The 9,941-nt window shown below is 66.4% G+C and overlaps 1 non-coding gene across 1 annotated transcript in view; it reads right to left on the bottom strand.

The window, feature by feature from the left end:
* LOC135765998 (18S ribosomal RNA) overlaps positions 1–135 on the bottom strand; it is a 1,855-nt gene extending 1,720 nt beyond the window's left edge. Inside the window, exon 1 of the ribosomal RNA XR_010541244.1 lies at positions 1–135. This exon is cut by the window's left edge and continues 1,720 nt beyond it. This is a non-coding gene — a ribosomal RNA (18S ribosomal RNA).
* Between the last annotated feature and the right edge of the window lie 9,806 nt (positions 136–9,941).

The raw sequence follows: 9,941 nt of genomic DNA, 5'->3' as shown, positions 1-9,941 counted from the left end.
CGGGTGGAGCGATCAAAGGAACCATAACTGATTTAATGAGCCATTCGCAGTTTCACTGTACCGGCCGTGTGCACTTAGACCTGCATGGCTTAATCTTTGAGACAAGCATATGTTACTGGCAGGATCAACCAGGTAGTAGCCGTAGGAGAGCCTCGCTCTGACCCGGGGTTCACGCGGCGCGGGTCCCGGTTTCCACCCCCCGGGGGGAGTGGGACCGGGGCCACTCTCGTGTGGCTCTCCCCTCTCGTAGGCTGAGGGGCGGCCGGGTGGGCCGTAACCGAGGAAAGGTGCGTTTCGCGGGGCCGGGTGGCCGCGACGGGCCGGGGGCGTCTCCGCCCTCGGTCGCCGAGGCCCTCGCCGGCCGCCGGTGGCGGACCTTCGCGTCTGACGGACCGTCTGAGTCTCCCGCGGAAAGGGTCGGGCGGGCTCCGGAGAGCCCCCCTGGAGGCGAGAGCGCCGGGTCGGGGAGGAACCGACCGCCCATGGCGGCCGACGCGCTAACGTCGGCCGGGCGGAGGCCTGCCCCAGGCGCAGTTCGATTTCCAGAATCTCAGGGCCATGACACACAAAGCGTATCCGGGCGTCACCCCGTAACGGGTCATTAAGGCTGAGACGTGGGCGGCCCTGTCCCGCCCGGGGTTTCGTTTAGCGGCCGACGCCGGTTCGTTTTGCGGACCGAACGACGCCGGTTCGTTTAGCGGCCGAACGAAGCCGGCTCGTTTAACGGCCGAGGCCAGCCGGGTTCGTCCCTTCCTTGGATGATTTACCATTCGTAATAAGAATCGTCACTACCTCAGTGCAGAGGGACTTTTTCGAGGCATTTGTGTCCGCTCGAGAGGCCTCTCGCTGGGCTCGAGAGGTCCTGGGATCCGGTAGCCTATCACCTTGGAGAGTCAGCGAGGTGCTCTTCCCTATATACCCGATGGCACCTGTTCGGGCCACCGTCCCCTGCTGGACGGGGCCCGGCTCTGTACCGCCCCAGACAGAGCGCCTTCGTCGGTCACGAAGGCAGGGTCGTGGACCCTGGAAGCGCACGAGCCACCCGACTCGGCTTCCATAGCGGCTGGCGGCCCTGGCCCGCCCGAGACGAAGCGCCTTCGTCGGTCAGACAGATAGGGTCGAGGACCCTGGAAGTGCGAGAGCCACCCGACTCGACTTCCACGGCGGCCCGGAGGCCGGGCCCGTCCCCGTCCGTGCCCGGGGACGGGGCACCTTCGTCGGTCAAACGCGTTGGTCTTGGACCCTGGAAGTGCACGAGCCACCCGACTCGACTTCCATAGCGGTCGGCGGCCCCGTACCGCCCCAGACAGAGCACCTTCGTCGGTCACGAAGAGAGGGTCTTGGACCCTGGAAGTGCACGAGCCACCCGACTCGACTTCCATAGCGGTCGGCGGCCCTGTCCCGCCCCAGACGATGCACCTTCGTCTGTCACACAGATAGGGTCTTGGACCCTGGAAGCCGTCCCCCTCGACTTCCGTAACGGTCGGCGGCCCTGTCCCGCCGCAGACGGGTCACCACTCCGTCTGTCTGTAGGGTCTTGGACCCTGGAAGCCGCCCCACTCGACTTCCATCGCGGTCGGCGGCCCTGGCCCGCCGCAGACGGGTCGCCACTCCGTCTGTCTGTAGGGTCTTGGACCCTGGAAGCCGCCCCACTCGACTTCCATCGCGGTCGGCGGCCCTGGCCCGCCGCAGACGGGTCGCCACTCCGTCTGTCTGTAGGGTCTTGGACCCCGGAAGCCGCCTCACTCGACTTCCATCGCGGTCGGCGGCCCTGTCCCGCCGCAGACGGTGTGCCACTCCGTCTGTCACACAGATACATAAGGGTGTCTCGGAACCCCGGACGCCGACCGAGACGAAACGCGTGGGGTCGGTGCGCCCGAGAGGGTAGGGTGCCCCGGGGCCGGCCGCTCGCCCGACCGGCTTCCGGGACTCCTTGACCGCTCGGGAGACCTATCCACGCGCCCGCCCGACCGGCGGCCGGGGGCCCTCGACCGCCACACGCGTACCGACGACCGGGGGGTTTCCGTTTTACGGCCGACGCCGAGATCCTTCGACGGTTCCAACATGGGTTGTTACGCTTTTGTGTTCGCCCGTGTCTGAGCATATATGGTCGGGTCGAACCTTTGAGGCCGTAGCCTGGAGATCCAGGGCGGATCTTATCTCACAACACGTGTGTCTTTGAGGCCGTAGCCTAGATCCAGAGACTTTAGGATCTTTTTAGCAGTTTTAAGGCCGTAGCCTTGATCCAGGGCGGATCTTTTGAGCAGCTTTAAGGCCGTAGCCTTGATCCAGGGCGGATCTTTTCACAGGTTTTAAGCCGAAGCGCCTTGATCCAGGGACTTTTGGATCTTTTTTTGCCGTTTTTAGGCCGTAGCCTTGATCCAGGGCGGATCGTTTTGCGGCCGTAGCCGAGTTCCATCACCCAAGGTAGCTTTAGTTTTTAGGCATTAGCCTTGATGATCCAGGGCGGATCGTTTTGCGGCCGTAGCCGAGTTCCATCACCCAAGGTAGCTTTAGTTTTTAGGCATTAGCCTTGATATGATCCAGGCCGGATCTTTCCGCCTAGGCGGCATGCGGATATGGGTTACCCGTCTTTCGACACTCGCCCGGGGCGCTGCCTCACATCAGACGCCCTTCGTCCGTTCCAACCGTTCCAGTTCTTTTAACGGTTTTTCGTTCATCGCACACCGACGCGCACAGACCTTTCTTGGGATCTGCCGCAGGGAGGGAGGACGCTGGAGGTCCACTTTCGAAGCAACCCATCCCTATATACCCGATGGCACCTGTTCAAACGACCGCCCCTTGAGAGAAGGGGCCCTTCCCGTGGCTCGTCCGGGAGGAGGCGCCCGCGTCGGAAGGCGCCGTAAGGTCGGAGACCCTGGAAGTGCACGAGTCACCCGCTTTTACCTCCAGGCCCTCTGTCGTACTTCTCGTGTCCGCTCACGAGACCTCGTTTCGGCTTTATGGAAGTGCACGAGTCACCCGCTTTTGCCTTTTCTGGAAGTGCACGAGTCACCCGCTTTTGCTTCCAGGCCCTCTGTCGTACTTCTCGTGTCCGCTCACGAGACCTCTCTTCGGCCTGGGGGTGCGCCACGTACACCCCCGCGTCCGCATTCGAGTCACCTCTTCGGGCTCATGAGGTAGGGTCGGTGACCCTGGAAGTCAGAGACTTCCAGGCCTTCTGTCGTACACCCTCGCGTCCGCTCACGAGACCTCTCTTCGGCCTGGGGGTGCGCCACGTACACCCTCCCGCGTCCGCTTTCGAGTCACCCATCTGGGCTACGGAGGTAGGGACGTGTGCCCTGGAAGAACCAGACTTCCAGGAGGGAGGGCCGCCCTGTCAGGCCCGCTTTCGAGTCACCCATCTGGGCTACGGAGGTAGGGACGGGTGCCCTGGAGGAACCAGACTTCCAGGAGGGAGGGCCGCCCTGTCAGGCCCGCTTTCGAGTCACCCATCTGGGCTACGGAGGTAGGGACGGGTGCCCTGGAGGAACCAGACTTCCAGGAGGGAGGGCCGCCCTGTCAGGCCCGCTTTCGAGTCACCCATCTGGGCTACGGAGGTAGGGACGTGTGCCCCGGAGGAACCGGACTTCCAGGAGGGAGGGCCGCCCTGTCAGGCCCGCCTCGGAGTCACCTCTCTGGGCTAAGGAGGCAGGGACGTGTGCCCTGGAGGAACCAGACTTCCAGGAGGGAGGGCCGCCCTGTCAGGCCCGCTTTCGAGTCACCCATCTGGGCTACGGAGGTGGGGACGGGTGCCCTGGAGGAACCAGACTTCCAGGAGGGAGGGCCGCCCTGTCAGGCCCGCCTCGGAGTCACCTCTCTGGGCTAAGGAGGCAGGGACGTGTGCCCTGGAGGAACCAGACTTCCAGGAGGGAGGGCCGCCCTGTCAGGCCCGCTTTCGAGTCACCCATCTGGGCTACGGAGGTGGGGACGGGTGCCCTGGAGGAACCAGACTTCCAGGAGGGAGGGCCGCCCTGTCAGGCCCGCCTCGGAGTCACCTCTCTGGGCTAAGGAGGCAGGGACGTGTGCCCTGGAGGAACCAGACTTCCAGGAGGGAGGGCCGCCCTGTCAGGCCCGCCTCGGAGTCACCTCTCTGGGCTAAGGAGGCAGGGACGTGTGCCCTGGAGGAACCAGACTTCCAGGAGGGAGGGCCGCCCTGTCAGGCCCGCTTTCGAGTCACCCATCTGGGCTACGGAGGTAGGGACGTGTGCCCTGGATGAACCGGACTTCCAGGAGGGAGGGCCGCCCTGTCAGGCCCGCTTTCGAGTCACCCATCCGGGCTACGGAGGTAGGGACGTGTGCCCTGGAGGAACCAGACTTCCAGGAGGGAGGGCCGCCCTGTCAGGCCCGCCTCGGAGTCACCTCTCTGGGCTAAGGAGGCAGGGACGTGTGCCCTGGAGGAACCAGACTTCCAGGAGGGAGGGCCGCCCTGTCAGGCCCGCCTCGGAGTCACCTCTCTGGGCTAAGGAGGCAGGGACGTGTGCCCTGGATGAACCGGACTTCCAGGAGGGAGGGCCGCCCTGTCAGGCCCGCTTTCGAGTCACCCATCTGGGCTACGGAGGTAGGGACGTGTGCCCTGGAGGAACCAGACTTCCAGGAGGGAGGGCCGCCCTGTCAGGCCCGCCTCGGAGTCACCTCTCTGGGCTAAGGAGGCAGGGACGTGTGCCCTGGATGAACCGGACTTCCAGGAGGGAGGGCCGCCCTGTCAGGCCCGCTTTCGAGTCACCCATCTGGGCTACGGAGGTAGGGACGTGTGCCCTGGAGGAACCAGACTTCCAGGAGGGAGGGCCGCCCTGTCAGGCCCGCCTCGGAGTCACCTCTCTGGGCTAAGGAGGCAGGGACGTGTGCCCTGGAGGAACCGGACTTCCAGGAGGGAGGGCCGCCCTGTCAGGCCCGCTTTCGAGTCACCCATCTGGGCTACGGAGGTAGGGACGTGTGCCCCGGAGGAACCAGACTTCCAGGAGGGAGGGCCGCCCTGTCAGGCCCGCCTCGGAGTCACCTCTCTGGGCTAAGGAGGCAGGGACGTGTGCCCTGGAGGAACCGGACTTCCAGGAGGGAGGGCCGCCCTGTCAGGCCCGCTTTCGAGTCACCCATCTGGGCTACGGAGGTAGGGACGGGTGCCCCGGAGGAACCAGACTTCCAGGAGGGAGGGCCGCCCTGTCAGGCCCGCCTCGGAGTCACCTCTCTGGGCTAAGGAGGCAGGGACGTGTGCCCTGGAGGAACCGGACTTCCAGGAGGGAGGGCCGCCCTGTCAGGCCCGCTATCGAGTCACCCATCTGGGCTACGGAGGTGGGGACGTGTGCCCTGGAGGAACCAGACTTCCAGGAGGGAGGGCCGCCCTGTCAGGCCCGCCTCGGAGTCACCTCTCTGGGCTACGGAGGTAGGGACGTGTGCCCTGGAGGAACCGGACTTCCAGGAGGGAGGGCCGCCCTGTCAGGCCCGCCTCGGAGGCCTCCCCTCGGGCAGGGGAGGCAGGGTCGGGGACCCTGGAGGAACCGGACTTCCAGGAGGGAGGGCCGCCCTGTCAGGCCCGCCTCGGAGGCCTCCCCTCGGGCAGGGGAGGCAGGGTCGGGGACCCTGGAGGTGCCGGACCTCCAGGGGGACGGAGGCCGAACCCGTGGCCGGGGAGGGTGAGCCTTGCCGGGCTAGGCTCGCGCGGGTTCGAAGGCCTGGTTCGAGAGGACCCCTTCCCCTATATACCCGATGGCACCTGTTCACACTACTGCCCTTTCGAGAGGGGACCCCGACCGGTCCGCGGCCGGGACGGCGCACCTCGGTCGGCCTCGGCGAGTGGGTCGGGGTGCCTGGAGGTGCGCGAGCGGCCCGCCTGGAAGTGCGCGAGCCACCCGACTCTGGCGGCCGGCGCCCCCGGGCCCGTGCCCGCGGCCGACTCGTCTGACCCGGCATCGTCAAGGTCACCAATACCACGGAGCGTCTACGACGCCCCGTTTCCGAGATATCGGCCAATGAACTGCCGGGCGCCGTATCTCGGCCGGGGAAGGTCCTACGGACTCGGGGCCGGGCTCGTCGGAAAGGTCTCGCCCGGGGCTTTCCGACGAGACCGGCCGCGGGTCCGTGCGACCCCGGGGGCCCGAGATACTTCCGGTCGAAAATTCGAATTTCGTTACCGCGCTGCTCCGGCGCCCCGGGTCCGGGGCCTTCGCCCTTCGGGTGGGTGGCTCCTCCGCGGGGGGCCTTTCGAACGAGCCCACCCGCGCGTCGCTAGCCCTTTCCGGGGCCGAGATACGGCCTACCCCCGCGGGATTTTCCCACGGCCGTTTCTCGGGCGCCTCGGGTCCGGGGCCTTCGCCCTTCGGGTCGGTCGCTATGCCGGAGGGGAGCTTTCGAACGAGCCCTCCCTCGAGTCTCTGGCCCTTTCCCGGGCCGAGATACGGGCGGGTGGTCGCGGAATTTTCGCTCGTCCGGGGCTCCGGCGCCCCTAGCGTCCGCCTCGGAGGTCGCCCGGACGCGCGGCCGGTCTCGTTCGAAAGGTCCGTCCCGGGGCTTTCCGACGAGCCCGGCCTCGGGTCCGTGCGACCCCGCCCGCCGGAGATACGTCCGGTCGAAGCTCGCGGAAATTCCCGCGGCCGTATCTCGGGCGCCTCGGGTCCGGGGCCTTCGCCCTTTGGGTCGGTCGCTCCGCCGGAGGGGGCCTTTCGAACGAGCCTACCCGCGAGCCTCTAGCCCCTTCCCCGGCCGAGATACGGCGGTCTGTGCCCGGATTTTCCCACGGCCGTTTCTCGGGCGCCTCGGGTCCGGGGCCTTCGCCCTTCGGGTCGGTCGCTATGCCGGAGGGGAGCTTTCGAACGAGCCTACCCGCGAGCCTCTAGCCCTTTCCCCGGCCGAGATACGGCGGTCTGTGCCCGGATTTTCCCACGGCCGTTTCTCGGGCGCCTCGGGTCCGGGGCCTTCGCCCTTCGGGTCGGTCGCTATGCCGGAGGGGGGCTTTCGAACGAGCCTACCCGCGAGCCTCTAGCCCTTTCCCCGGCCGAGATACGGCGGTCCCTCCCCGGATTTTCCCACGGCCGTTTCTCGGGCGCCTCGGGTCCGGGGCCTTCGCCCTTCGGGTCGGTCGCTATGCCGGAGGGGAGCTTTCGAACGAGCCTACCCGCGAGCCTCTAGCCCTTTCCCCGGCCGAGATACGGCGGTCTGTGCCCGGATTTTCCCACGGCCGTTTCTCGGGCGCCTCGGGTCCGGGGCCTTCGCCCTTCGGGTCGGTCGCTATGCCGGAGGGGGGCTTTCGAACGAGCCTACCCGCGAGCCTCTAGCCCTTTCCCCGGCCGAGATACGGCGGTCCCTCCCCGGATTTTCCCACGGCCGTTTCTCGGGCGCCTCGGGTCCGGGGCCTTCGCCCTTCGGGTCGGTCGCTATGCCGGAGGGGAGCTTTCGAACGAGCCTACCCGCGAGCCTCTAGCCCTTTCCCCGGCCGAGATACGGCGGTCTGTGCCCGGATTTTCCCACGGCCGTTTCTCGGGCGCCTCGGGTCCGGGGCCTTCGCCCTTCGGGTCGGTCGCTATGCCGGAGGGGGGCTTTCGAACGAGCCTACCCGCGAGCCTCTAGCCCTTTCCCCGGCCGAGATACGGCGGTCCCTCCCCGGATTTTCCCACGGCCGCAGCACGGGCGCCTTTGCTCGGATCGACTCGCCCTTTGGGTCGGTCGCTCCACGCGAGGGGACCTTTCGAACGAGCCTACCCGCGAGCCTCTAGCCCTTTCCCCGGCCGAGATACGGCGGTCCCTCCCCGGATTTTCCCACGGCCGCAGCTCGGGCGCCCTTGCTCGGATCGACTCGCCCTTCGGGTCGGTTGCTCTACCGGAGCGGCCCTATCCAACGAGCCAACCCGCTTCTCTCTAACCCTAAGCCCGGCCGAGATACGGCGGTCCCTCCGCGGATTTTCCCACGGCCGCAGCTCGGGCGCCTTTGCTCGGATCGACTCGCCCTTTGGGTCGGTTGCTCTACCGGAGCGGCCCTATCCAACGAGCCAACCCTCGTCTCTCTAACCCTAAGCCCGGCCGAGATACGGCGGTCCCTCCGCGGATTTTCCCACGGCCGCAGCTCGGGCGCCTTTGCTCGGATGAACTCGCCCTTTGGGTCGGTTGCTCTACCCGAGCGGACCTTTCCAACGAGCCAACCCTCGTCTCTCTAACCCCAAGCCCGGCCGAGATACGGGGTACCACCGCCTGACCTTTAAACGGCCGTAACTCGGGCGCCTTTGCTCGGATCGACTCGCCCTTTGGGTCGGTTGCTCTACCGGAGCGGCCCTATCCAACGAGCCAACCCTCGTCTCTCTAACCCTAAGCCCGGCCGAGATACGGGGTACCACCGCCTGACCTTTAAACGGCCGTAACTCGGGCGCCTTTGCTCGGATCGACTCGCCCTTTGGGTCGGTTGCTCCACCCGAGGGGACCTTTCCAACGAGCCAACCCTCGTCTCTCTAACCCTAAGCCCGGCCGAGATACGGGGTACCACCGCCTGACCTTTAAACGGCCGTAACTCGGGCGCATTTGCTCGGATCGACTCGCCCTTTGGGTCGGTTGCTCCACCCGAGGGGACCTTTCCAACGAGCCAACCCTCGTCTCTCTAACCCTAAGCCCGGCCGAGATACGGGGTACCACCGCCTGACCTTTAAACGGCCGTAACTCGGGCGCATTTGCTCGGATCGACTCGCCCTTTGGGTCGGTTGCTCTACCCGAGGGGACCTTTCGAACGAGCCTACCCGCTTCTCCCTAACCCCAAGCCCGGCCGAGATACGGCGGTCCCTCCGCGGATTTTCCCACGGCCGCAGCTCGGACGCCCTTGCTCGGATCGACTCGCCCTTTGGGTCGGTTGCTCTACCGGAGCGGCCCTTTCCAACGAGCCAACCCTCGTCTCTCTAACCCTAAGCCCGGCCGAGATACGGGGCACCACCGCCTGACCTTTAAACGCCCGTAGCTCCGGCGCACAAAGTCCCAGGACTTCGCCCTTTGGGTCGGTTGCTCCACCGGAGGGGACCTTTCCAACGAGCCAACCCTCGTCTCTCTAACCCTAAGCCCGGCCGAGATACGGGGTACCACCGCCTGACCTTTAAACGGCCGTAACTCGGGCGCCTTTGCTCGGATCGACTCGCCCTTTGGGTCGGTTGCTCCACCCGAGGGGACCTTTCGAACGAGCCTACCCGCTTCTCCCTAACCCCAAGCCCGGCCGAGATACGGCGGTCCCTCCGCGGATTTTCCCACGGCCGCAGCTCGGACGCCCTTGCTCGGATCGACTCGCCCTTTGGGTCGGTTGCTCTACCGGAGCGGCCCTTTCCAACGAGCCAACCCTCGTCTCTCTAACCCTAAGCCCGGCCGAGATACGGGGCACCACCGCCTGACCTTTAAACGCCCGTAGCTCCGGCGCACAAAGTCCCAGGACTTCGCCCTTTGGGTCGGTTGCTCCACCGGAGGGGACCTTTCCAACGAGCCAACCCGCGTCTCTCTAACCCCAAGCCCGGCCGAGATACGGGGCACCACCGCCTGACCTTTAAACGCCCGTAGCTCGGGCGCCTTGGGTCGGATCGACTCGTCCCTTGGGTCGGTTGCTCTACCGGAGCGGACCTATCCAACGAGCCAACCCGCGCCTCTCTAACCCTAAGCCCGGCCGAGATACGGAGTACCACCCCTTGATATTCCCACGGCCGTAGCTCCGGAGCCCTTTGCCGCAGCCCTTCGGGACACCCACCCTCGGACGCCCCGCGGAGGGACCTTTCCAACGAGCCAACCCTCGCCTCTCTAACCCTTTCCCCGGCCGAGATACGGGGTACCACCCCTTGATATTCCCACGGCCGTAGCTCCGGAGCCCTTCGCCGCAGCCCTTCGGGACACCCACCATCGGACGCCCCGCGGAGGGACCTTTCCAACGAGCCAACCCTCGCCTCTCTAACCCTTTCCCCGGCCGAGATACGACCCCGAGAACCGTGGCACCT

This window comes from Paramisgurnus dabryanus, unplaced genomic scaffold, assembly GCF_030506205.2.
Source record: "Paramisgurnus dabryanus unplaced genomic scaffold, PD_genome_1.1 h2tg000296l_1_89236__unordered_in_group15, whole genome shotgun sequence".
Classification (NCBI taxonomy): domain Eukaryota; kingdom Metazoa; phylum Chordata; class Actinopteri; order Cypriniformes; family Cobitidae; genus Paramisgurnus; species Paramisgurnus dabryanus.
Note: the sequence above shows the minus strand (reverse complement) of the source record. Positions and strands in the feature narration are given on the sequence as shown.